The sequence below is a fragment of the Carassius carassius genome, chromosome 2 (genome assembly GCF_963082965.1).
Source record: "Carassius carassius chromosome 2, fCarCar2.1, whole genome shotgun sequence".
NCBI lineage: Eukaryota > Metazoa > Chordata > Actinopteri > Cypriniformes > Cyprinidae > Carassius > Carassius carassius.
In genome coordinates this window covers 33,644,774-33,670,731 of record NC_081756.1, presented here as the reverse complement: position 1 = coordinate 33,670,731, position 25,958 = coordinate 33,644,774, and positions in this window count along the sequence as shown.

Sequence of the window (25,958 nt, the reverse complement as noted above, 5' to 3'; positions counted from 1 at the left end):
AATAATTATTAATTATTAATAATATTAATTATGTTCATCGTCTGGCTGACTATGTCTTGTATTAATTTTTCTAAAAATCCTGTCATACGTGCACAAACTGACAGTCACCACTTCTAAGCTACTACTCATAAGATATTGTAGAAACATAATTTTCTGTAAAGTTGCTTTGTAACGATTTGTATTGTAAAAAGCGCTATACAAATAAACTTGAACTGAATTGATTTGAATATATATATATATATATATATATATATATATATATATACACACACACACATATATATATATATATATATATATATATATATATATATATATATATATATATATATATATATATATGTACACATACATACAAGCCGATTCTTGAAGATGGCTAAGGACTCTGCTCGGATTGAGTTGGGGAGGTCATTCAACCAGGAGGGAACATTTAATTTAAAAGTTCGTAAAAGTGACTTTGTGCTTCTTTGGGATGGCACAATCAAGCGACGTTCAATTCATAAAAAAAAAAAACGCAAGCTTCTTGAGGGCACATAAGTCTGAAGTAACAAATTTACGTAAATGGGTGCAGAGCCAGTGGTAGTTTTGTAGGCAAACATCAATGCCTTGAATTTTATGGGATCAGCTATTGGAAGCCAGTGCAAATTGATAAACAGAGGTGTGACGTGTATTCTTTTTGGCTCATTAAAAATTAATCTTGCTGCCGCGTTCTGGATTAATTGTAAAGGTTTGATAGAACTGGCTGGAAGACCTGCCAAAAGGGCATTGCAATAGTCCAGCCTGGACAGAACAAGAGCTTGAACAAGGAGTTGTGCAGCATGTTCTGAAAGAAAGGGCTTGATCTTCTTGATGTTGAATAAAGCAAATCTGCACGGTCGGACAGTTTTAGCAATGTGATCTGAGAAAGTCAGCTGATCATCAGTCATAACTCAAAGGCTTCTAGCTATTTTTGAAGGAGTTATGGTTGATGTGCCTAACTTGATGGTGAAATTGTGATGAAACGATTGGTTTGCTGGAATCACAAGCAGTTCTCTCTTGGCAAGGTTCAGTTGAAGGTGATGGTCCATCATCCAGCAAGAAATGTCTATTAGACAAGCTGAGATGTGGATAGCTACCGTCGGATCATCAGGATGGAATGAGAGGTAGAGTTGAGTGTCATCAGCATAGCAGTGGTATGAAAAGCCATGTTTCTGAATGACACAACCGAATGATGCCATGTAGACAGAGAAGATAAGTGGTCCAAGAACTGAGCCCTGAGGCACCCCAGTAGTTAGATGTTGTGACTTGGACACCTCACCTCTCCAAGACACTTTGAAGGACCTATCTGATAGGTAAGGACCATTGAAGTGTGGTTCCTGAGATGACTTTTGCTAGTAGGGTTGATATGAGGATCTGGTGGTTAACCGTGTCAAAAGCAGTGGACAGATCAAGCAGGATATGTACTGAAGATCTGGTTTCCGCTCTTGCCAGTCTTAGAGCTTCAACAACTGAGAGCAAGGCAGTCTCAGTTGAATGTCCACTTTTGAAGCCAAATTGGTTGCTGTCAAGGAGGTTCTTGAGAAATGTACGTTGAACACAGCTCGTTTATATGTTTTTGCAATGAAAGGAAGAAGGAAAACTGGTCTGTAGTTCTCTAAAAGAGATGGGTTGAGGGTGGGTTTCTTAAGTAGTGGAGTTATATGAGCCTGTCTAAATGATGAGGGAAAAACACCAGTGTGGAGGGATGTATTGATGATGTGAGTGAGTGCAGGTACAACTGCAGGAGAAATGGCTTGAAGGAGATGAGATGGAATAGGATAAAGCGGGCAAGTAGTAGGGTGATTAGAAAGGATGAGTGTGAAGATAAGGATGTAAATGAGTGTATGTTTGCTGGTGATTTGAGCTTGACTGATTGTGGTGTGGAAAATTGTGCACTGATGTGTTTAATTTTATTAATGAAAAATGTCAGCTATTAGAGATGAAGCAGGAGGGAGAGGAGGAGGACAAAGAAATGAGGAAAATGTTTTAAAAAGCATGCGAGAGTTAGACGAATTGTTAATTTTGTTAGGGTATGTTTAGGATTTGGTTAAGCCTATTGGTTATATTTCAAGCTGTTGCATTAGAATTCCCTCACCTCCAGTAACCTGTGTATCCACTGTAGATGTTTGCTTAAATATATTTCAGCAGTTGCAATGTGTTTACACAATACATTTGGCCAGTTGGCAGGACTATTTTTGTGTGCTTCCTCATCTGTTGTTGCCAATTTGACAAGCTTTCTGTTTATTTGACATTTGCACTAATGGCCATTCAGGATCAAGAGCTCATGAATTTTCAAGATTTGGCATGTTTTTCATCTGCCTTATGTGCCGAAAATGATGGGTGTACAGTAGGGCACTTGGAGTGAATTTAAAAGGGGTTTACCTGACATATATTAATTAGTTTAATTAGACCTTAACCTCCTTTAACCCAAGACCTTCAAGGAACATTCCACTATTTTTGAAAATAGGCTCATGAGTTTTACAGTTTTCAAATCCATATAGATGATCTTCAGGTCTGGCGGTAGCACTTTAGCTGTAGCTTAGCATAGATCATTGAATCTGATTAGACTCTTAGCATCTCGCTCAAAAATGACCAAAGTATTTCTAAATTTTTCCTATTTAAAACTTGACTCTTCTGTAGTTACATTGTGTACCAAGACCGACGGAAAATGAAAAGGTGTGATTTTCTAGACCGGTATGGCTAGGAACTATACTCTCACTCCTGTGTAATAATCAGGGAACTTTGCTGCCGTACCACAGGTGCAGCAAGCCCTATGATATTACACCACACCTAAAAATAGGCTACTATTGGAAGTTAGCTGGCTACGATTTTCAAACACTGCATGATAACATTGCGCCTGTGATTCACACTGCAAGCCTTAGTGTGCAGTGAGGACAATATAAGATTTGACTCTGAACTGATCACAGTCCCGAACTGAAACACATGTGCAAAAGAGCGATAGCAAGATGTCATATGAAAGTAAATATGGATGACACTGAAGTCAAAGTTTAAAACATTAATTTATAAGATACTATCACGGCTGTCTTCCATTATAACCAAGTGACCAAACAACTGCTATCAATGCAAAATTATGAATTATGACAAATGTCAATCTAGAGTGATGGAGAAGTCGAAAATAAAGGGGCATTCAGAACGTAGGCTAAAAAAGCTTCTTCAGTTAGCACAGGACCCAGTTTCGAGTGGCCTATAGAAATGGCTTTTCTATGCAAAGCAACCTAATTGCAGTCAATGGCAACAAGAATAATCATGAAACTTCAAAAAGACTATAAAACGTACTCGGTTACTAAACGTAACCTCGGTTCTCTCTAGAAGAGCGAACGAGTACTGCGTCTTAGCTAAGACGCTACGGGAAAAGTCTCTTTTCACGAAATACTGAAGCAAAAAATTATCCTTAATTTTGTATTTTTGTAAAGCGCATGAGCAGTACACAGCCATAGGCGAGACGGCTCGTTCGCTCATTGGCTTGTTCTGCGGCAACTGCACAGCCTATCGAGCGCGGGCTGATGGAACATCAGACAAATAAGGGCGCTTCGCGCCCTTCTTGCCACTTCCCGCCGAAACGGGTGTGGCCCAACCTATAAAAGGAGCTCGAATTGACTTACTTTTATTAGCAACTGTGCATTATCAGTTGCTAGAATATGTGTTTTACATTTCACTAGTTCTCTTACGAGAGCTCTCTCGTACTACATCTTAGCTAAGACGCTACGGGAACCCAATGCAAAACGCCGTGCGCGCAGGGATCACACACCAATAAACCTGAAGCAACGCCCAGGATTTACAGTGCACAGTCACCTGAGGGACTCACAGAGAGTCCAGGACAGAAAAGGGGGAAAGCCCTCCGTCCCATATCTAGCAGCATCCTCTTCTGTGTCCTCTTCCCCCGACGCGGCCCTGAGATCGACTTCCTCGGACGACGCGCCGGCAAACAGCGGGCGCTGCCCACCGGGAAGCGATGCGGGGGGGCCGGTGAAGCAGGGCGAACCGGCGAGCTCGGTTGAGCTGAAGACGGTTCCGGAATCCGCTGGAAGCGATGCTTTTATGGCGCCTCAGCGCAGCGGAGAATGCAGGCTCAGAGAAAAAGGCCATGGGGGGCCTCAGAGTCACCCTGGCAACAGCTCGCAGTGGGGGTATCCGCCATCAGCGAGCGCGAGCGCTGCATGATCTTCACCCAGGCAGGAGACACAGATGACGTACCGGTCTCCCTCGCTGAGTGGGGCTCTGACGAGCCGCAGGAAGGCATCTTAAAAAAGACGCGAGCTCTTTTACGAGTGTGTGTCGCAGGGCGAACACACACACACACACATAAAGAACAGCTTGGATATAACAGAATTGAAAGGATATAGGCACCGGATAGCGCAGCAGGAACGGCAGTGGAAGGCGGCGATGCCAGCAGCTTCAGAATGGCTCGTCCTGCTGATGTGCTTTCTCAGACGGCGCTTGCTTCCTCCGTGATCCAGCGATGCGTGAGCTTCGCTGAAGAGATGAAAAATCAGGTGAGTCAGCCTTTTCGAGCTCCTTTTATAGGTTGGGCCACACCCGTTTCGCCGGGAAGTGGCATGAAGGGCGCGAAGCTATTTGTCTGATGTTGCATCATCCCGCGCTCGATAGGCTGTGCAGTTGCCGCAGAACAAGCCAATGAGCGAACGAGCCGTCTCGCCTATGGCTGTGTACTGCTGCAAATGCGCTTTACAAAAATACAAAATTAAGGATAATTTTTTGCTTCAGTATTTCGTGAAAAGAGACTTTTCCCGTAGCGTCTTAGCTAAGACGCAGTACGAGAGAGCTCTCATAAGAGAACTAGTGAAATGTAAAACACATATTCTAGCAACTGATAATGCACAGTTGCTAATCAAAGTATCACTTAATTCTCAAAAACATATGTACCTGTACATATATCAAAAAGCTGGCCTAAATAAATAATGTAAAAATTAATATAATTTTCACTTTTTAAAAGTTTTTTTTTTTTTTTTACATTTTATTGATTGATTTTTTTTTATTTATATATATATAATTTAGCACGTCTCCAAAACAATGATTGTTCAAAAAAATTATCATTAAAGTTATTAGAATCTACCAAATAGTTTATTAAGAATTTCGTTCAGTTTGGTTTGGTTCTCTGTGCTTTTTTGCCTTGCCACTAATTACAAAATATGATAAGGTAACATTTCTTAACACCATAGGGGCCATAAATAGTGTAATATTGGGAACAGAGCTGCTCTCTTCGGCAGAGGAGATATGTGAGTGCAGTTGCTCTATCAGTTCCGGCCATTAATGGAGATGGCTGAGATGATGATAAGACTAGGAGTTTCCATAGAGACCCTTGTGCCAAGAGACCATGGTGATAAAGAGTATGAGGCTCTACATTGCAAGGAGCCACCAGGATAGGCAGCGGGACTGATCAATAGGAGCTTCTCTGAGTTGGTGCCTTTGAGTTTTGATGTTATTATATGAATCATGTGGTCAGCGCTGTTTAACATCTTCCACTTTGTTCTGGAAACTTAAACCTAAAGTAAAGGAAATACACACACACTGTTTTACACAGTTTACAATTTCCCTCTCTCTATCATACACACATTAATTCACATTTTCTCACTTGCTAGGAGTGTAGCATTTGGACCAATAAGACACATTTAACAAATCAATTATTCATTAGATTAAAAAAATAATCACAGACCCCTTACCCAATAAACATACTGGGTGCCAGCATGTCTGGGAACGACCCAAGGCCCCTGGTTACCATTGCAACCAAAACCCCTTAGTCAGATAAAAAAAAAAAAACTTTTATGACCTAAAAGCACTTCTTTCATTAATTCTTTATTAACTTCTTCTCAATTTAGCCATATTGTTACAGGCACACCCATTCATTTGTGTGTGTGAATAATAGTGTGTTGTGTCTGGATGTCTGAAAGTGTATGTAAGTGAGTGTGTGTCTGTTTTGTAGTCTTTATGTTTAAGTGTGTAACTCTTTCCTCTGATGGTCTTCGTTTCTGTCCACACTCGTGTTTTTTGGGGTCTCCAGAGACCCCAGACAATAACATTTAATTTTGTAACAATTTTTTACAAATTTAATTTTACTCTGTTTGTTATTTTTTTTTACTCAACATTTGTGCAGTTTTTGGAGGATTTATGATATCTTTTAAATTTCTATAAATAAATAAATATTTATTTAAATAGGCTTTTTACAAAAAAACAGCATTTGATGTAACATTCACTTTATAAAAGACCCAGATTTCTAACTTTCATTCATGGGGATAACATGGATAATTTTATTTAATTTAATGTAACATTTATACCCATTTTTTTGGAAAATGCAGTTTAAAAAAAAAAAAAATCACTTTAACCACTAGATGGCGATAGAGCTCGACTATATGCTATTTGACTACCTGAAAGATATCTTTTCACAAGTTGGATTCAGTTGGATTCATAGGGAAATATTATAAAATCACAATTTTAACAACAATAAAATATCTTTTGTCAAAGTTTAGTATTTTTTTTTTACTGAAAAAAAACCCAGTTTTTCAATAATGTTACATTATGAAATGTTGGAGTCTTAAGATTTTATCATTTATTTCAATCATCTATTTTTATTATAATTGTAAAATTTTAATCAACATTTCAGTTACTAACTGTAACAGAACAAAAATGAACAGAAATGAACAATTATATTACATATGAACACATGAACTGAACAGCAATAACAAGTGAGCAAATAAAGCAGTAAAAAGATAAAATTTGGTAAAAGAAATCAGTAAATGGGGAAAAAAATCTAACAACGAGGAACAATAATTGGTGGTTTCATCTCATACAGTCTCGTTTACAGTGCACTGCAGGTGTTTATGCATCAATGCATTGCAGGCAATAAGCATGGTATACCGCATGACCTCTGCAGACGGGGTTGGAGCAGGTTTGTGTGTGACTTCATTAAATTGTTTTGTCTCATCCTGTCATCTCTCTCTCACTCTCTCTCCCTCTTTGGTGGTTCTGCATTTTGCATGATTTTTTTAAAAATTATTATTAGAGTGCAGTTGTTTTATATCCTCACAAGAGTGTGTGTGTGTGTGTGTACACATTGTCGGTGTCAGTGTCACCACTTTATATTTGTGTTGGTTCTGCATTTTGGATGATTTTATTTGACAAATGATAAGAGAACAGTTTTTATAGTCTCAAAAATGTATTCCTCTATATGTGTGGGTGTGTGTGTACGGGTGTTGTGAGCAATATAATTTAGCACTGTGGATGTTTTTTGCATTGGTGGAAGTGTGCCACTTTATTTGTGCCATTTCTGTCGATGTGTTCTGCGTTGTTTCTGATTTTGTCACGCTAACATAAAAACAGATATCATTCCAATTATTATTTTTTTTTTTTGTAGATCTAGAAAGTGTTGAGAGCCGTAGAAGGTTTCATACCATTCTGACAAAGGGAACATTTTTTTTTAATTTGAGCAAAAGTCATTTGGGGTCAAAAAGACCCCGAAAACCATCTGAGGGATATATATATATCCATCTGAGGGATATATATATATATATATATATATATATATATATATATGCAAAGCATATATGATAATTTGAAAACAGATGAATTGGACTCACTGAAAAACTGGTATAAGAAAAAGACAGATCAATTAAAGCAAAAGAAAGACTGAATGAGAGCTAACTCTCTGTTGTTGGTCGGTCATCTTTTGCTTCTTCATCAGAATGCTAAGAAACTTTATCACCTTTATGGCAGTAGCTATGTGAAAATACAAAAATACAGATAATTTTGAATCTACAAATCATTCATAATGCAGAAAACAGTGCACAACAATGAAGGGGTGACACTCTAAAATATCAAGAGTGAAAAAGAGACACATGCCACAGACATATATGAACTAGTGTGATTGTAATGCAAAGCATATATATATATATATATATATATATATATATATATATATATATATATATATATATATATATATGTATGTATGTATATATATACATATATATATTTGCATTAAACATTCATTAAGTTTCACCTGCTTGTCTTCATGCTGTGCTATGATTACAGCTAAAATCTTGAGGAGGAAACTGCCCTGTGCTCAGATTGATTAGTAAGCCTGGCTGCAGTGGTAATCATTGGCAGCTGTAATCTCTGTACTCTGCAAAATTTCCTGGGGTTTGACTGCTAATGGACAGTCATGTGCTTTAGTAGAGGTAAAGGGAGAGGTCAACAAACACAGACACCAGAAAACAGACATAGGCTACGTTCACACTGCAGGGCTTAATGCTCAATTCCGATTTTTTTGAAAAAATGTGATTTTTTTGCAAAGCCGTTCACATTTCCAATTAAATGTGACCTTTTGTGATCTCCTGTGTGAACGTGAAATGACCCAGAAGTGACCCGCATGCGCAGAATAGTACTCAACGCTCAACGACGTCACTCGTTGAAGTAGCTAATGTTAAACATGGATGTCAACAACAGTGTAGTCAACAGCGGAGCTCTTTTTGCAATATTAAAGTTATTTTCCCAACGGAGCCAGCACAATTAAAATTAAAAGAAGAAAATTAAAAAGAAGGAGGAGAGCAAGGTTTTTGGCCATGGCGTTTTGTGGAGCAGTGTTAGCAACGTCGGTACAGAGAAACGTGTGGGTGCGGAGTCGCAGCCAGGAGTGGTGGGATACTGATGTGAGTGGCTTCACTAATACAGAATTCATCAGTTTATCTTCTCGTTCCCGCCTACTTCAACGCAGAATTATGACGTTTGTAGCATATCAATGACCTACGGGTAGGATACATATGGCCTGGCCGTTCAGACGGAGGTCCCATTTCAAAAGATCGGATACGTATCGGATTCAGGACCACATACCCAAGTGGCCTGGGTCACATTTGAAAAGATTGGATACAGGTCGCATAGGGGCAAAAAAATCAGCCTGCAGTGTGAACGTAGCCTTAATCCGATCTTTTCAAATGCGACCGAGTCCACTTGGGTATGTGGTCCTAAATCCGATACGTATACGATCTTTTGAAATGCGACCTCCGTCTGAACGGCCAGGTCCCATGTATCCGACCCGTACGTCATTGATACGCTACAAACTTCATAATGTAAACATTAAAAGGGATAGTTAAAAGTAACATTAAAAGGGATAGTAACATTAAAGTAATATTAAAAGAGATAGTTTATTTAAAAAGAAAAAAAAATTACTGACACTCATGCTTCTGTAGAAAACAAAATATCTGTGAAATTTTTCAGCTGCTTTGTCAAATGAGTCTAAGATCTTGGAGTCCAAAAGTTTCAGAAAGAACATAAACACAGTGTAAAATTAATCCATAATACAGCTGTGGTGGGTGTGTAGTGTTCTGAAATGATATATACACTTTGTATGATGAACAGAGCAAAATGTATGTGGCTACTCACTCTTGCTCTCAAATGACTTCAGAAATATCTAATGATATCTGAAGATGGGAGTAATGGCTGCTTAAAATTCAGCTTTGCTTTCAAAGTGTCACAGATATGCCAAGCTCCTCCATCACCAGCATCCAGCAAGTACACTCACCACATTACGTATTGCCTCTGTGATCTACAGTGTTACTCCAGCATTCTCTCCTGGTCTTCATCAATGGCACTGTGTTTCTGTCTCCACATCTCCTGTGTTCTCTTCAGCATCTACAGTAAATACACTCACTGATCTCCTTACCTGTGAGGTGTGCGCTCCAACTCACCCTATCCAGTCATCCTCCCATCTCCACTCTGTCACCTGGAAAGAAAATAATGTTAACAAATATTTTAATAAATGTTAACTCAAATTATATATATAATTTAAAGGCAGGAAAGGGAGGGTGGGTGTTAAAAGCACCAATATCTTTACCGATGGTATGTGCTGTCCACACACACCATATAGCGACTCCCAATACTGGGAGTGTGGCACACAGTGGAATGACATTGGTGGTCGTTTCTGGGCATGCAGAGAGTTCAGGGCAGACAGTGAGTTCATATGAACGAATGAAATACAAAAAACGAAGTAAAAATACTTTGTTACAGTACAGTATTTTTTGGGAGTACTGTAGCAGTACTTTACTTGAGTTTATATATATATATATATATATATATATATATACAGTACAGACCAAAAGTTTGGAAACATTACTATTTTTTATGTTTTTGAAAGAAGTTTCTTCTGCTCATCAAGCCTGGATTTATTTGATCAAAAATACAGAAAAAAAATTAATATTGTGATATATTATTACAATTTAAAATAATTGTTTTTAAATTTATTATACTTTAAATTATCATTTATTTCTGTGATGCAATGCTGAATTTTTTAGGATCATTATCACATGATCCTTTAGAAATCATTCTAATATGATGATTCATTATCAAAGTTGGAAACAGTTCTGCTGCTTAATATTTTTTCAGAACATGTGATACTTTTTTAGGATACTTTGATGAATAAAAAGTAAAAAAAATAAAGAAGCTATGTTTTTAAAATATAAATATTTTGTAATAACAATATACACTACTGGTCAGTAATTTGGGGTCAGTATTTTTTTTCTTTCTTTTTTTTTATAAAATCAATACTTTTATTCAGCAAGGATGTGTTAAATTGATAAAAAGTGATAGTAAAGAAAATATATTATTAGAATATATATTATTATAATTTTTTTTTTTTAAATGCAGTTCTTTTTAACCTTTTATTCATAAAATATATTAGACAGCAGAACTGTTTCCAACACTCATAATAAATCAGAATATTAGATTGATTTCTAAATGATCATGTGATAGACTGGATGTTACATGTGACACTGATGTTACTAACACGCCAGGTTCCACCTCCACTCATTCACAACGCACGCCCTCACCTGAGTACTGAGCACTTCCACCTGACCCTCATCATTAACCAATCACCTCGGCACCATAAATACCACACACATGCCCAGAATCTGTGCCTCTACTGTGCAGCCCCGGGGCATGCCATCGTTGTATGCCCCGTCCGTCCTCCTCGTCCCATAGTGAGTGCCATTCTCCCTTCAAGATACCAAATAAAACCACTCACCACTGTTGTGACACTTACTGCCGCTGACATATCTCTTCCAGTTTCCGCCCTCCCTCGAATCTGGGTCAGCCGGCAACTTCATCTCCGGCGCCCTCTGCCGTCAGCTAAAGCTCACTACCACGGCAACGCCGTCAGCCTACCAAATCCACACTATCACCGGCAAACCATTAAGTAGAAGATGCGTGCGTCATAGTGTGGGTCCCATTTCCCTCCAAACCAGACTACTCCATCATGAGGAAATCCATCTGCTGGTTCTGGAGGAATCCACCACTGACGTGATTCTAGGGCGCCCGTGGTTAGAGCAGCACAATCCCATAATCTCCTGGAAGACGGGTGAAGTCCTGAAGTGGGGTAACGCCTATTTCAAGAGCTGCATCTCAGGTTGTCAAGTTCCGGCCACATCTTCCCCTGAACCTCTTCCAGTTTGTTCCACTTCAATAGCGAGCCCAGTGGAAAACCAATCCATCGCCATCCCTACCTGCTGGCCCAGGGTTATATTCGTTCATCTACCTCCCCTGCTGCTTCGAGTTTCTTCTTTGCGGAGAAAAAGGACGGAGGTTTAAGACCATGCATTGATTATCGGACTCTCAACAATATCACTGTCAAGTTCAGGTACCCACTTCCCCTCGTCCCAGCTGCCTTGGAACATCTCCGTGGTGCCACTGTTTTCACCAAGTTGGACCTCCGCAACGCCTATAACCTCATCCGGATACGAGAGGGGGACGAGTGGAAAACAGCCTTCATAACCCCTACTGGCCACTATGAATACTGCGTGATGCCGTATGGACTTGTTAACGCCCCCTCCGTCTTCCAGGACTTCATCCATGAGGTGCTCCGGGAGTTCCTCCGCAAGTTCGTCCTCGTCTACATAGATGATAGGTAGGATGATAGGATCTTGGCAAATTTAAAAGTGCTGGCTAATGCTAAACGTAAATACAGTAAGATTGTTATTCATGCCGGCGCTAATGATGTTCGACTTCGCCAGTCGGAGATCACTAAAAATAACATTAAAGAGGTGTGTGAACTTGCAAGCACGATGTCAGACACTGTAATATGCTCTGGTCCCCTCCCTGCTTACCGTGGTGATGAGATGCATAGCAGATTGTCATCACTCAATGGCTGGATGTCTAAGTGGTGCCCACAGAATAACATAGGTTTCATAGACAATTGGACGAGCTTTTGGGGCAGACCTGACCTGTTTAAAAGAGATGGTCTTCATCCCTCCTGGGGTGGCGCCACTCTTCTCTCTAGAAATATGGCAAATAGTCTTAGTGTTTATACTTGACTAACTGGGGCCCAGGTCAGGAAGTGGACAGACTGGCTAAAACGACCGTCTGCTAGCTGCCTACCATCACAGGGGTCAGTTAATTCTCAGCACATAGAGACTTTTTCACCTAGATATCACACTATAGAGACTGTGTCTGTTCCCCGAACTAGAAAAAACAAAAAACGTCCAAACCAAGTTAAGATTAACAATTTAATTGAGGTTCAACAAATAAAAAACAGAAGCAATATGGATAAACAAATGATAAAGCTTGGCTTATTGAATATCAGATCCCTTTCTACGAAAACACTTTTTGTAAATAATATGATCACTGATCATAATATAGATGTACTCTGTTTGACAGAAACCTGGCTAAAACCTGATGATTACATTATTTTAAATTAGTCCACCCCCCAAGATTACTGTTATAAACATGAGCCGCGTCTAAAAGGCAAAGGTGGAGGTGTTGCTTCAATTTATAACAACGTTTTCAGGATTTCTCAGAGGGCAGGCTTCAAGTATAACTCGTTTGAAGTAATGGTGCTTCATTTAACATTATCCAGAGAAACAAATGTTAATGATAAATCCCCTGTTATGTTTGTACTGGCTACTGTATACAGGCCACCAGGGCACCATACAGACTTTATTAAAGAGTTTGGTGATTTTACATCCGAGTTAGTTCTGGCTGCAGATAAAGTCTTAATAGTTGGTGATTTTAATATCCATGTTGATAATGAAAAAGATGCATTGGGATCAGCATTTATAGACATTCTGAACTCTATTGGTGTTAGACAACACGTTTCAAGACCTACTCATTGTTGAAATCATACTCTAGGTTTAATACTGTCACATGGAATTGATGTTGATGGTGTTGAAATTATTCAGCCAAGTGATGATATCTCAGATCATTATTTAGTTCTGTGCAAACTTCATATAGCCAAAATTGTAAATTCTACTTCTTGTTACAAGTATGGAAGAACCATCACTTCTAACACAAAAGACTGCTTTTTAAGTTATCTTCCTGATGTAACCAAATTCCTTAGCATATCCAAAACCTCAGAACAACTTGATGATGTAACAGAAACTATGGACTCTCTCTTTTCTAGCACTTTAAATAAAGTTGCTCCTTTACGCTTAAGGAAGGTTAAGGAAAACAGTTTGACACCATGGTATAATGAGCATACTCGCACCCTAAAGAGAGCAGCCCGAAAAATGGAGCGCAGCTGGAGGAAAACAAAACTAGAGGTATTTCGTATTGCTTGGCGGGACAGTAACATATCCTACAGAAAAGCATTAAAAACTGCTTAATCCGATTACTGTTCTTCTCTTTTAGATGAAAACAAACATAACCCCAGGTATTTATTCAATACAGTGGCTAAATTAACGAAAAATAAAGCCTCAACAAGTGTTGACATTTCCCAACACCACAGCAGTAATGACTTTATGAACTACTTTACTTCTAAAATTGATAGTATTAGAGATAAAATTGCAACCATTCAGCCGTCAGCTACAGTATCACATCAGACAGTGCACTATAGACCCCCTGAGGAACAGTTCCACTCATTCTCTACTATAGGAGAGGAAGAATTGTATAAACTTGTTAAATCATCTAAACCAACAACATGTATGTTAGACCCTATACCATCTAAGCTCCTAAAAGAGGTGCTTCCAGAAGTCATAGATCCTCTTCTGACTATTATTAATTCCTCATTGTCATTAGGATATGTCCCCAAAACCTTCAAACTGGCTGTTATTAAGCCTCTCATCAAAAAACCACAACTTGACCCCAAAGAACTAGTTAATTATAGACCAATCTCGAATCTCCCTTTTCTGTCCAAGATACTAGAAAAGGTGGTATCCTCACAATTATATTCCTTCTTAGAGAAAAATGGTATATGTGAGGATTTCCAGTCAGGATTTAGACCGTATCATAGTACTGAGACTGCTCTCCTTAGAGTTACAAATGATTTGCTCTTATCATCTGATCGTGGGTGTATCTCTCTATTAGTTTTATTGGATCTTAGTGCTGCGTTTGACACAATTGACCACAACATTCTTTTGCATAGACTTGAACACTTTGTTGGTATCAGTGGAAGTGCATTAGCATGGTTTAAATCGTACTTATATGACCGCCATCAGTTCGTAGCAGTGAATGAAGATGTATCCTATCGATCACAAGTGCAGTATGGAGTACCTCAAGGCTCAGTACTAGGGCCGCTACTCTTCACGCTTTATATGTTACCCTTGGGAGATATCATCAGGAAACATGGTGTTAGCTTTCACTGTTATGCTGATGATACTCAGCTCTATATATCTTCGTAACCCGGTGAAACACACCAATTTGAAAAACTAATGGATTGCATAGTCGATATAAAAAACTGGATGACGAGTAATTTCTTACTGCTAAATTCTGAAAAAACAGAGGTGTTAATTATAGGACCTAAAAACTCCGCTTGTAATAACCTAGAACACTGTCTAAGACTTGATGGTTGCTCTGTCAATTCTTCGTCATCAGTTAGGAACCAAGGTGTGCTATTTGATCGCAATCTTTCCTTAAAAAGCCACGTTTCTAGCATTTGTAAAACTGCATTTTTCCATCTCAAAAATATATCTAAATTACGGCCTATGCTCTCAATGTCAAATGCAGAAATGTTAATCCATGCATTTATGACCTCAAGGTTAGATTATTGTAATGCTTATTGGGTGGTTGTTCTGCACGCTTAGTAAACAAACTACAGCTAGTCCAAAATGCAGCAGCAAGAGTTCTTACTAGAACCAGGAAGTATAACCATATTAGCCCGGTCCTGTCAACACTGCACTGGCTCCCTATCAAGCATCGTATAGATTTTAAAATATTGCTTATTACTTATAAAGCCCTTAATGGTTTAGCACTTCAGTATTTGAATGAGCTCCTTTTACATTATAATCCTCTACGTCCGCTATGTTCTCAAAACTCAGGCAATTTGATAATACCTAGAATATCAAAATCAACTGCGGGTGGCAGATCCTTTTCCTATTTGGCGCGTAAACTCTGGAATAATCTACCTAACTTTGTTCGGGAGGCAGACACACTCTTGCAGTTTAAATCTAGATTAAAGACCCATCTCTTTAACCTGGCATACACATAACATACTAATATGCTTTTATTGTCCAAATCCGTTAAAGGATTTTTAGGCTGCATTAATTAGGTAAACCGGAACCAGAAACACTTCCCATAACACCCTTTGTACTTGCTACATCATTAGAAGAATGGCATCTACACTAATATTTGTCTGTTTCTCTCTTGTTCCGAGGTCACCGTGGCCACCAGATCCAGTCTGTGTCCAGATCAGAGGGTCACTGCAGTCACCCGGATCCAGTACGTATCCAGACCAGATGCTGGATCAGCACCTAGAAAGGACCTCTACATCCCTGAAAGACAGCGGAGACCAGGACAACTAGAGCCCCAGATACAGATCCCCTGTAAAGACTTTGTCTCAGAGGAGCATCAGGACAAGACCACAGGAAACAGATGATTCTTCTGCACAATCTGACTTTGCTGCAGCCTGTAATTGAACTACTGATTTCATCTGGTCAGAGGAGAAATGGCCCCCCAACTGAGCCTGGTTTCTCCCAAAGGTTTTTTTCTCCATTCTGTCACCGATGGAGTTTCGGTTCCTTGCCGCTGTCGCCTCTGGCTTGCTTAGTTGAGGACACTTCATCTACAGCGATATCGTTGACTTGAATGCAAATAAATGCACAGACACTATTTAACTGAACAGAGATGACATAACTGAATCCAATGATGAACTGCCTTTAACAATCATTTTTGCATTATTGAGTCTGTTTTCCTAATGAATGTTGTTCAGTTGCTTTGACGCAATGTATTTTGTTTAAAGCGCTATATAAATAAAGGTGACTTTGACTTTGACTTTGATGATATCCTCATATACTCCTGGAGCCTGGCAGAACATCAACGCCACGTTGCGGAGGTCCTGCAACACCCGGGGGCCTTTCAACTCTATCTCAAGGCCGAAAAGTGCTTTTTCCATCAGCCCTCAGTGCAGTTCCTTGGATACAACATCAGCAGCAGTGGCATCCGGATGGACGAGGGGAAGGTAAATGCCGTCAGAGATTGGCCCACTCCTACCACCATCAAAGAGTTACAACGGTTCCTTGGCTTTGCCAACTTCTATAGACGGTTTATCCAAAACTTCAGTACCATCACCAGCCCTCTCACCAGTCTCCTCCATAACAAACCCAAATCTCTCTCCTGGACTCCTGCCGCCACAGAGGCCTTCCACACCCTCAAAGAGGCCTTTACGACCACCCCACTCCTGGTTCATCCCGACCCCGACTGACCCTTCATCATGGAAGTAGACGCCTCAACCCCGAAGAGAATCCCGAAGAACCAGAAACCATTCTTCCAGAAAAGGTCATCGTCTCTCCTATTACCTGGTCCGCAGAGACCCTTCCTCCTACCGATCCTACTACGAACACCCCGCCGGGTGTCATCACCCGGACATCAGTATATTCCCAGGACACGGCGCACTCCACTCATTCACTCCGCTCACACATCTCTTGGCACTGGTCACCCAGGGGTCAATGAAACCCTCTCGTTGCTTAAGGAACGCTTCTGGTGGCCCAACATGGCCTCGGATGTCAGGAGGTACGTGAACGGATGCACAAGCTGCGCCATATCCAAGAGCCCTTGCCATCTTCAATCAGGCAAGCTCCATCCTCTGCCCGTTCCCAATCGCCCGTGGTCACACCTAGGGGTGGATTTCATCACAGATCTTCCTCCTTCAGATAATAATACCTGCATTCTTGTCATAGTGGATAGATTTTCTAAATCCTGTCGTCTTCTCCCCCTGAAGGGTCTGCCCACGGCCATAGAAACGGCTGAGCTGTTATTTAATTATGTCTTCAGGTACTTCGGCATCCCAGAGGATATCGTCTCGGACCGAGGTCCCCAGTTTATCTCCCGGGTATGAAAGGCTTTCCACTCACTCCTAGGTGTGGCCATCAGCCTGTCCTGTCGAACAGGCAGACGGAGAGGAAGGTCCAGGAGATTGGAAGCTTACTCCATACCTTCTGTCACGGCCACCAGAACTCTTGGAACCAGTTCCTTGGGTGGGCCGAGAACGCACAAAACTCCCTTCGTCAACCTACCACCGGACTCACTCCATTCCAGTGTGTACTCGTCTACGAACCTCCACTCTTCCCCTGGTCAGGTGAACCCTCGGATGTCCCCGCCATCGACTACTGGTTCCGGGAGAGCGAGAGGGTCTGGGACGCGGCACACCACCAACTCCAGCGGGCCTTACACAGACGCAGAACGACAGCCGACCTTCGCCGATCTGAGGCCCCAACGTACCAACCCGGTCAGAAGGTCTGGCTGTCCACCCGGGACATGTGCCTGCGCCTGCCCTGCTGCAAGCTAAGTCCCAGATTCATTGGCCCATTCACCATCCTCCAGCAGATCAATCCGGTCACTTACAAACTCCAATTACCCCCTGAGTACTGGATTCACCCCACCTTCCATGTGTCTCTCCTTAAACCTCACCATCCTTCTGTCTCTCCCTCCACAGAACCTGGAGAAACCGAGGCCCCCCCTCCACTCCTCCTAGACGACGGCGCGGCCTATGAAGTTAGTGACATCCTGGACTCCCGGCGGCGTGGTGGACAACTGGAATATCTAGTGGACTGGGAAGGATACGGTCCAGAGGAACGTTCCTGGGTCCCACACAACGATATCCTGTATCCTAACTTACTCGTCACCTTCCACTCCAATCATCCTGACCGACCAGCTCCCAGGGGAAGAGGACGTCCACCACGTCGTCGGGGTCCTCGGCCCTCAGGAGCGGGCCGTGGGGAGGGGGTACTGTTACAAACACGCCAGGTTCCACCTCCCCTCATTCACAACGCACGCCCTCACCTGAGTAATGAGCACTTCCACCTGAAGGCCCTTTTGCCTTCAGTCTGCGGTCCAGCTCACCCCTAAACCATCTCGATTGGGCTCAGGTCCGGTGACTGTGGAGGCCAGGTCATCTGGCGCAGCACCCCATCACTCTCCTTTTTGGTCAAATAGCCCTTGATGCCTTCAGTGTGACTCTACAATTTTCATAGTCATGAAAATAAAGAAAGCTCTTTGAATGAGAAGGTGTGTCCAAACTTTTGGTCTGTATATATATATATTACTTTTACTTCACTACATTTCCTAATTAAAATGTATACTTTTACTCCGATACATTTCCCCTTAAGTGAATTTGTTACTTTACATTTGTTATACACACACTTTTTTACAATTACAAAATAGTCAGAAGAACACAGACAGCAGCAAAGCAGGTTTCATGAATCAATAGTCTGGCGCTTGCTAGTTAGACTCATTAAAAAAAAATAGCTTCTGTATGCTTTTTATATTTATGTAATTTAATGTAGACCTAGTTAACTTAATCTATATCACACAAAGAGTAACGTTTTTCTGCAGATGCATGAACATGCATGAAGTTCAGTAAAGCAAAAAGTGACTTACATTTTAGACATAATATTGCTTGTTTTTCTCAGTTTCGCTAATGAAAATAGTTCCAAACGTAGATCACTGTTTTTGCGTCTCTGAGCAATGGACGGTGTTTACTTATTGAATGGATTGGCTTTTTGAACAAATTGGTTGAATAAATGATTCAGTGATTCACTCATTAACAGTCAAATGAATCGATTGAATCTCAATGACTCACTCAATAACTTTCATTTACTGTCACCTACTGGCGGTTTTAATTTTACAATTCAACCATTTTTTTTTCATGTTTTAAATTATTTCACATTCAATGTTTTATGTTAAAAACAAAACATAAGGCTTTTTATACATCTGTATCTACAGTTTAAATGAAATACATAAACTGTGTAAATACATGCTATTTCATATGCAGATTCCAGAAATGTTTTCTAATGTTGGAATGAAAGACACTAAGTAATGGATGAAGTGCTTCTTATTCTTACCCAAAAATACAAAATGGAAGAAATAGTTAAAACTGAACACAATCTTGCTACTTAAGAGATATATATAATCTCTAGATATAATGAGATATATATTTGCTTCTTTTCCATTTTGCATTTACTTATTTAAGTACTTTTCGTACTTAAGTACAATAAATATCACATACTTTAACACTTTTACTCAAGTAATAATCTAAACAGTGACTTCAACTTCTACCAAAGTCATTTTCTGGTAAGAAATCTGTACTTTTACTTGAGTCTGACATTCAGGTACTTTATACACCACTGTCTCCAGACAACCACACTCTGCACTCGTCGTTCAGGCTGGTCTTGTAGAACGTGCAGAGACAGAAGTCCGAGTAGTGGGTAAGGTTGGCGATTTCCACAAATAGTCTTTTATAATCCAAGAGGGACCCTCTGGAGGAAGAAGACAATAACAAATGTAATTTTTGAAAAAATATCTTCTCTAGTGTATGTTTTCCTCAATAGTCTATGGACAGTGAAAAGATTTTCTGAGGTTACAAAGCCAGTGATTGAGTGGGCCCCATGGCGAGCAGACCCCTCCACCACCACCTGGATCATGATAGCAAACAGATCATATGCTCTCAATGTCAAATGCAGAAAAGTTAATCCATGCATTTATGACCTCATTGTTAGATTATTGTAATGCTTTATTGGGTGGTTGTTCTGCACGCTTAGTAAACAAACTACAGCTAGTCAAAAATGCAGCAGCAAGAGTTCTTACTAGAACCAGCAGGTATGACCATATTAGCCCAGTCCTGTCAACACTGCACTGGCTCCCTATCAAACATTGTATAGATTTTAAAATATTGCTTATTACCTATAAAGCTGAATGGTTTAGCACCTCAGTATTTGAATGAGCTCCTGTTACATTATAATCCTCCATGTCAGCTGCGTTCTCAAAACTCAGGCAATTTGATAATACCTAGAATATCAAAATCAACTGTGGGCGGCAGATCCTTTTCCTATTTGGCGCCTAAACTCTGGAATAACCTACCTAACATTGTTCGGGAGGCAGTCACACACTTGCAGTTTAAATCTAGATTAAAGTTCCATCTCTTTAACCTGGCTTACACATAACATACTAATATGTTTCTAATATTCAAATCTGTTAAAGGATTTTTAGGCTGCATTAATTAGGTAAACGGGAACCGGGAACACTTCCCATAACACCTGATGTACAGTACTTGCTACATCATTATAGGAATGGCATCTATGCTAATATTAGTCTGTTTCTCTCTTATTCCGAGGTCACCGTAGCCACCAGATCCAGTCCGTATCAAGATTAGAGGGTCACTGCAGTCAACCGGATCCAGTACGTATCCAGACCAGATGGTGGATCGGCACCTAGAAGGGACCTCTACATCCCTGAAAGACAGCGGAGACCAGGACATCTAAAACCCCAGATACAGATCACCTGTAAAGACCTTGACTCAGACGACCACCAGACTCTGGCCCCCCCAACTGAGCCTGGTTTGTCCCAAGGTTTTTTTCTACATTCTGTCACTGATGGAGTTTCGGTTCCTTGCCGCTATCACCTCTGGCTTGCTTAGTTGGGGTCACTTCATCTACAGTGATATCATTGACTTGATTGCAAATGAATGTACAGACACTATTTAAACTGAACAGAGATGACATCACTGAATTCAATGATGAACTGCCTTTAACTGTCATTTTGCATTAATGACACTGTTTTCCTAATGAATGTTGTTCAGTTGCTTTGACGCAATGTATTTTGTTTAAAGCGCTATATAAATAAAGGTAACTTGACTTGACGTAAGAATTAGCAGGTACACTGGACAAGATGAAGTGAGATGCAGCACCTCAGAGGCATTTCATTTTATTGAGTTTGAGGCTAAAATGAATGCTTCTTTCAGTATGATTAAACATAGAAAATGAAATTCTAGCATATTAATTTTTGGGGTGGTCAATCAGATGTCAGGGGTCCCACACAGTGCCACATTGAATGCCTCTGTGACTGGTTTCACCGAGGCCTGACACTACAGCCTCTGTGTATCTCTTTGCCCATCACACATCTTTCTTCATTGTTTTGCTCTCTTTCTCTCTCTATTTCTCTCCTCTTTAGTTTTATATTAGGTTTCAAGTCATCAAACATGATAACTAATTGTAGTGTAAGGGATTTCCTTCATTTAATCACAACTCACACTGTTCTTTTCTCCCCTTCTCTCAACATCCTTATCCGCTCCCTTATTCTAGTTGTCTGGCAACAAACAAGCAGCAAGTCGATTTGACTATGTATGATCCCATGTGGCCTCCCTCCTGCCCTTTCCTTCTTTACCATCCCCCTTCTGCAATTATGATTTCTTCTAGTGTGTAAATATTTGTGCTCCTGTTTCTGTGAACTTGTTAGTGATATTTTAAGCTACAGTATATACCATACAAAACCTGACAAAACATCTGTCAGTTTCTATTATAGGTAATGTGTTTCACAGAGCACTTTTCATGGTAACAAAGGAAAAAAATATATATGTATAAATCCTCTAAAGAAAATGAATATGAATGATGAAGTCAAGCAAACAGCAGGCTGGAGCTATGCTACTACGCAAGGCAACTTGGCCATATTTCTAATGGAAAATTTGGAATATAGCCCAGACAAGTAGAACAGATGAAAAAGAAACGCCTCTCTAGTGAGACCAAAAAGAAAAAAAAATGTTTGGCTTAGCTGATGATAAGGTCAGACATAAACCTCAAAAGAGTGGAGGTAAGAGCATGCAAATATGTAAATCTAATAGTGTCAATTGCTTTTGCAATAGTATTATATATATATAAGTCAATCTTTACAGAGGGTAAATTCACGAAAAACAGCCGTAGTGGATTGTTTCATAATTAAAAATGAATTATTTTAAGGTGCCATAGAATGCATTGATACAATATTTTAAATTATCTGATTTTCCCAGAGTGTGTATGTGAAGTTTTATCTCAAAATACTCCACAGAAATTTTTTTTATAGCTTGTTCAAATTGCCACTTAGGGTATGAGCTAAAACGTGCTGTTTTTTTGTGTTTGTCCCCTTTAAATGAAAATGAGCTGCTGCTCCCGCCTCTTTCCCCGAACTTTCCCCGACTATGTTGTGAGAAACCTGGAACTGCTCGTGTGGAGAGACTTATAGAATTATTGGGATTGCAAAACAATGAATGGGTGGATTTTTACATTATAGGTTGGTTGTTTTCACACACACATTATTCAAGGGATTTTTGCATTCTGTGGCACCTTTAATGTGAATTTGTCACATTATAATGTTCAGATGGTGCTAAATTCAACAGAATTGATATTAAAAGTAAATACAATACAAACAAATATAGGCTGCATATGAATGTACAGTTATTGATTTATTTATTCTTGTTTATTATGCAAGTTTTTAATTATTTAAAGTTAGTTTATTGATTGAACAAAAATAGCATATATATATATACATCAGTTAGAAGGGACACCTCAAACCACAAACACATATAAAACACACAGACACACACACAAACATACACACACACTTTTTTTTTTCTTTTATGCCAAAAATTATCAGGATATTAGTAAAGATCATGCTCCATGAAGATAGTTTGTAAATTTCATACCATGAAAAATGTATTATCTTAAGTAAAGGGCATTGCTAAGGACTTCATTTTGACAACTTTAAAGGCAATTTTCTCAGTATTTACAGTAGATTTTTTCTCAATATTTTGACAGTTGTATCTCGGCCAAATATTGTCCTATCCTAATAAATGTAAATAAATGGAAAACGTACTCGGTTACTTACGTAACCTCGGTTCCCTCTAGAAGAGGGAACGAGTACTGCGTCTTAGCTAAGACGCTACGGGAAAAGTCTCTTTTCACGAAATACTGAAGCAAAAAATTATCCTTAATTTAGAATTTTTGTAAAGCGCATTTGCAGCAGTACACAGCCATAGGCGAGACGGCTCGCTCGCTCATTGGCTGCTCTGCAGCAAGTGCACAGCCTATCGAGCACAGGCTGATGCAATATCAGACCAATTAGGACGCTTCGTGCCCATCACGCCACTTCCCGCCGAAACGGGTGTGGCCCAATCCTATAAAAGGAGCTCGAAAAGGCTGACTCACCTGATTTATTTCATCGCCGAAGCGAACCAGAGTGAATCGTACGCACGGCAGAGAACGCAGTACTCATTCCCTCTTCTAGAGAGAACCGAGGTTACGTAAGAAATTGTACGTTCTCTTACGAGAGTTCTCTCGTATTGCGTCTTAGCTAAGACGCTACGGGAACCCCATGTAAAACGCCGTGCGCGCAGGGATCACACACCAATTAACCTGAAGCAACGCCCAGGATTAAAGTGCACAGTCACCCGAGGGACTCACAGAGAGCCCAGGACAGGAGAGGGGGGGAAAGCCTTCCGTCCCATATCTAGCGGCACCCGTAGATGCGGCAATACAATCATCACACAGTCGAGGCAAGGCCTGACCAATGTGGCAATACGGGTCTTACACAATACTGCCCATATAACAGTCGGTAGCGCATAACGCTCACAAACTCAGAATTCCCATCAGGGCCCTGATTCGGCTACACCGACAGCAGCCTTGCTTGCAAGGCGAGAACCTCCAGGTTATAAAACCTGATAAATGTAGACAGCGAGGCCCAACCTGCCGCCATACAAATATCCTGCAAGGAGACCCCAGTAGACCATGCCCACGACGAGGCGATGCCTCTTGTGGAGTGTGCTCTGACGCCCAGTGGGCACTGAAGGCCATTGGAAGCGTAAGCTAACGCTATGGCGTCGACTATCCATCTGGATAGAGTCTATCTCGAAACAGCCATTCCCTTGGAACGTCAACTGAACGAGACAAACAGCTGCTCAGTCTGTCAAAAAACAGCAGAGCGAGACACATAAGCTCTTAAAACCCTAACAGGGCAAAGAAGACTCGAGCCTCTCCTGACACCGACAGGGCAGACAGGGCAATAACCTGGCCCGAAACGGCGTGTTGAGGGACTTTGGCACATAACCGTGCCTAGGTTTGAGTATGACCTTAGAGTCATTAGGCCCAAACTCCAAGCACGACTGGCTCACCGCTTCACTGAAGTGAGAGCCAACAAGAATACCGTCTTGAACGACAGATGCTGGAGGCTAATCGATTGGATAGGCTCAAAGGGGGAACCCTTCATGGCCTCCAAACCATCGCGAGGTCCCATACAGGGACTGACGGAGGTCTGGGAGGATTCAGCCTCCTAGCTCCTCTAAGGAAGCGGATGACCAAATCGTTCCTTCCTATTGACTGACCCAGCGCCGTTTCAGAAAACACTGCGATGGCCGCCACATAGACTTTGAGCTTCAGGAAGGAGAGAACCTCCGTCACCTCATAACTAAGGGGTGAACATCCCCGAGCTATACACCAGCTGGAGAACATCGACCACTTCGAGGCATAGAGCCGTCGCGTCGACGGAGCCCTAGCCTGAATGATAGTATTTAGCACTCCCACTGAGAGATCAGCGGGTAACCGTTGACCGCCCACACATGGAGGGACCACAACTCCGGTTGAGGGTGCCAAATCGAGCCCCTGGCCTGCGATAGGAGGTCCCTCCTTCAAGGCACTGGCCACGGGGCGATATCTGCTAACCGCATCAAATCTGGGAACCATGGTTGGTTCTTCCAAAAAGGTGCTACAAGCAGTATGGAACATCTCGTTTCTCTCACCCGTTCTATTACCTGCGGAAGGAGGGAGACGGGAGGGAAAGCATAAAGCGGGCAGCACGGCCATCTCCGTGACAGCGCGCTTTCGTTCTTAGAAAAGAATGCGGGGCAGTGAGCGTTTTCGTGGGACGCGAAGAGGTCCACCTCCGCCCTGCCAAATCTCTCCCACAACAGCCGGACTGTTTGCGGGTGTCGGTTGCGGGCGTCGAGAAAACTGTAGCGAGTAGCCTCTCTTTATAATGCCTAGCACCCAATCCGAAACCCCTGTAAGCGCTGACCATGCATCTGCATGAATGGCTAAGGGCTGGATGCGAAGAGCGCTTTGTTGCCTGGGCAACGGCGGCGCTTCGGTGTGCTGCAACACGGGCGTCGCGCCTGTGGCATTTGAGGCGGGGAACGCGCTGATCACAGCGGGCAGATCGCTCCACCTCGACCCCGTCTCGGCGCTTGACCGATCGAGGGAGGGCTGAGCGGGTCCCATGGGACTCATGATGTCTGCGAGTAACTGTGGGCTGCAAATGTGCACATTTACTGCTTTTGACTCGCTGTCTGCCTGGGCAGATCGTACGAGCTCGGGCTTCGTTTTTACAGAAACCACGCGCCGTGTGTGACATAGTGTTTGTGGGCACTGAGGAGTGGGCACGTTTACTATGTGGTGCGCGTGACCGATCTGAGTCGATCTTATAGGCGCGAGCCCTGTGTGCAGGGCTGTGCTTATATGCGGAGATGGGCACTGAGGAGTGGGCATCGTCACAACATTTATAGCACCATCGGCCGTGGCCGGAACATCAGAAATAACACTCTTTTCAGGAAATATCTGGGTAGCCGTGATAACGGCTTTTGTGTGCAGGCAAGCGGGCACTCGTGCAGGCTTGCGCATTGCAGAAGACGCTGAGACAGTCACAATTCTTGGAACTCATACACCGGCGCTTTCCTAGCGGTGCTATGACGCAGT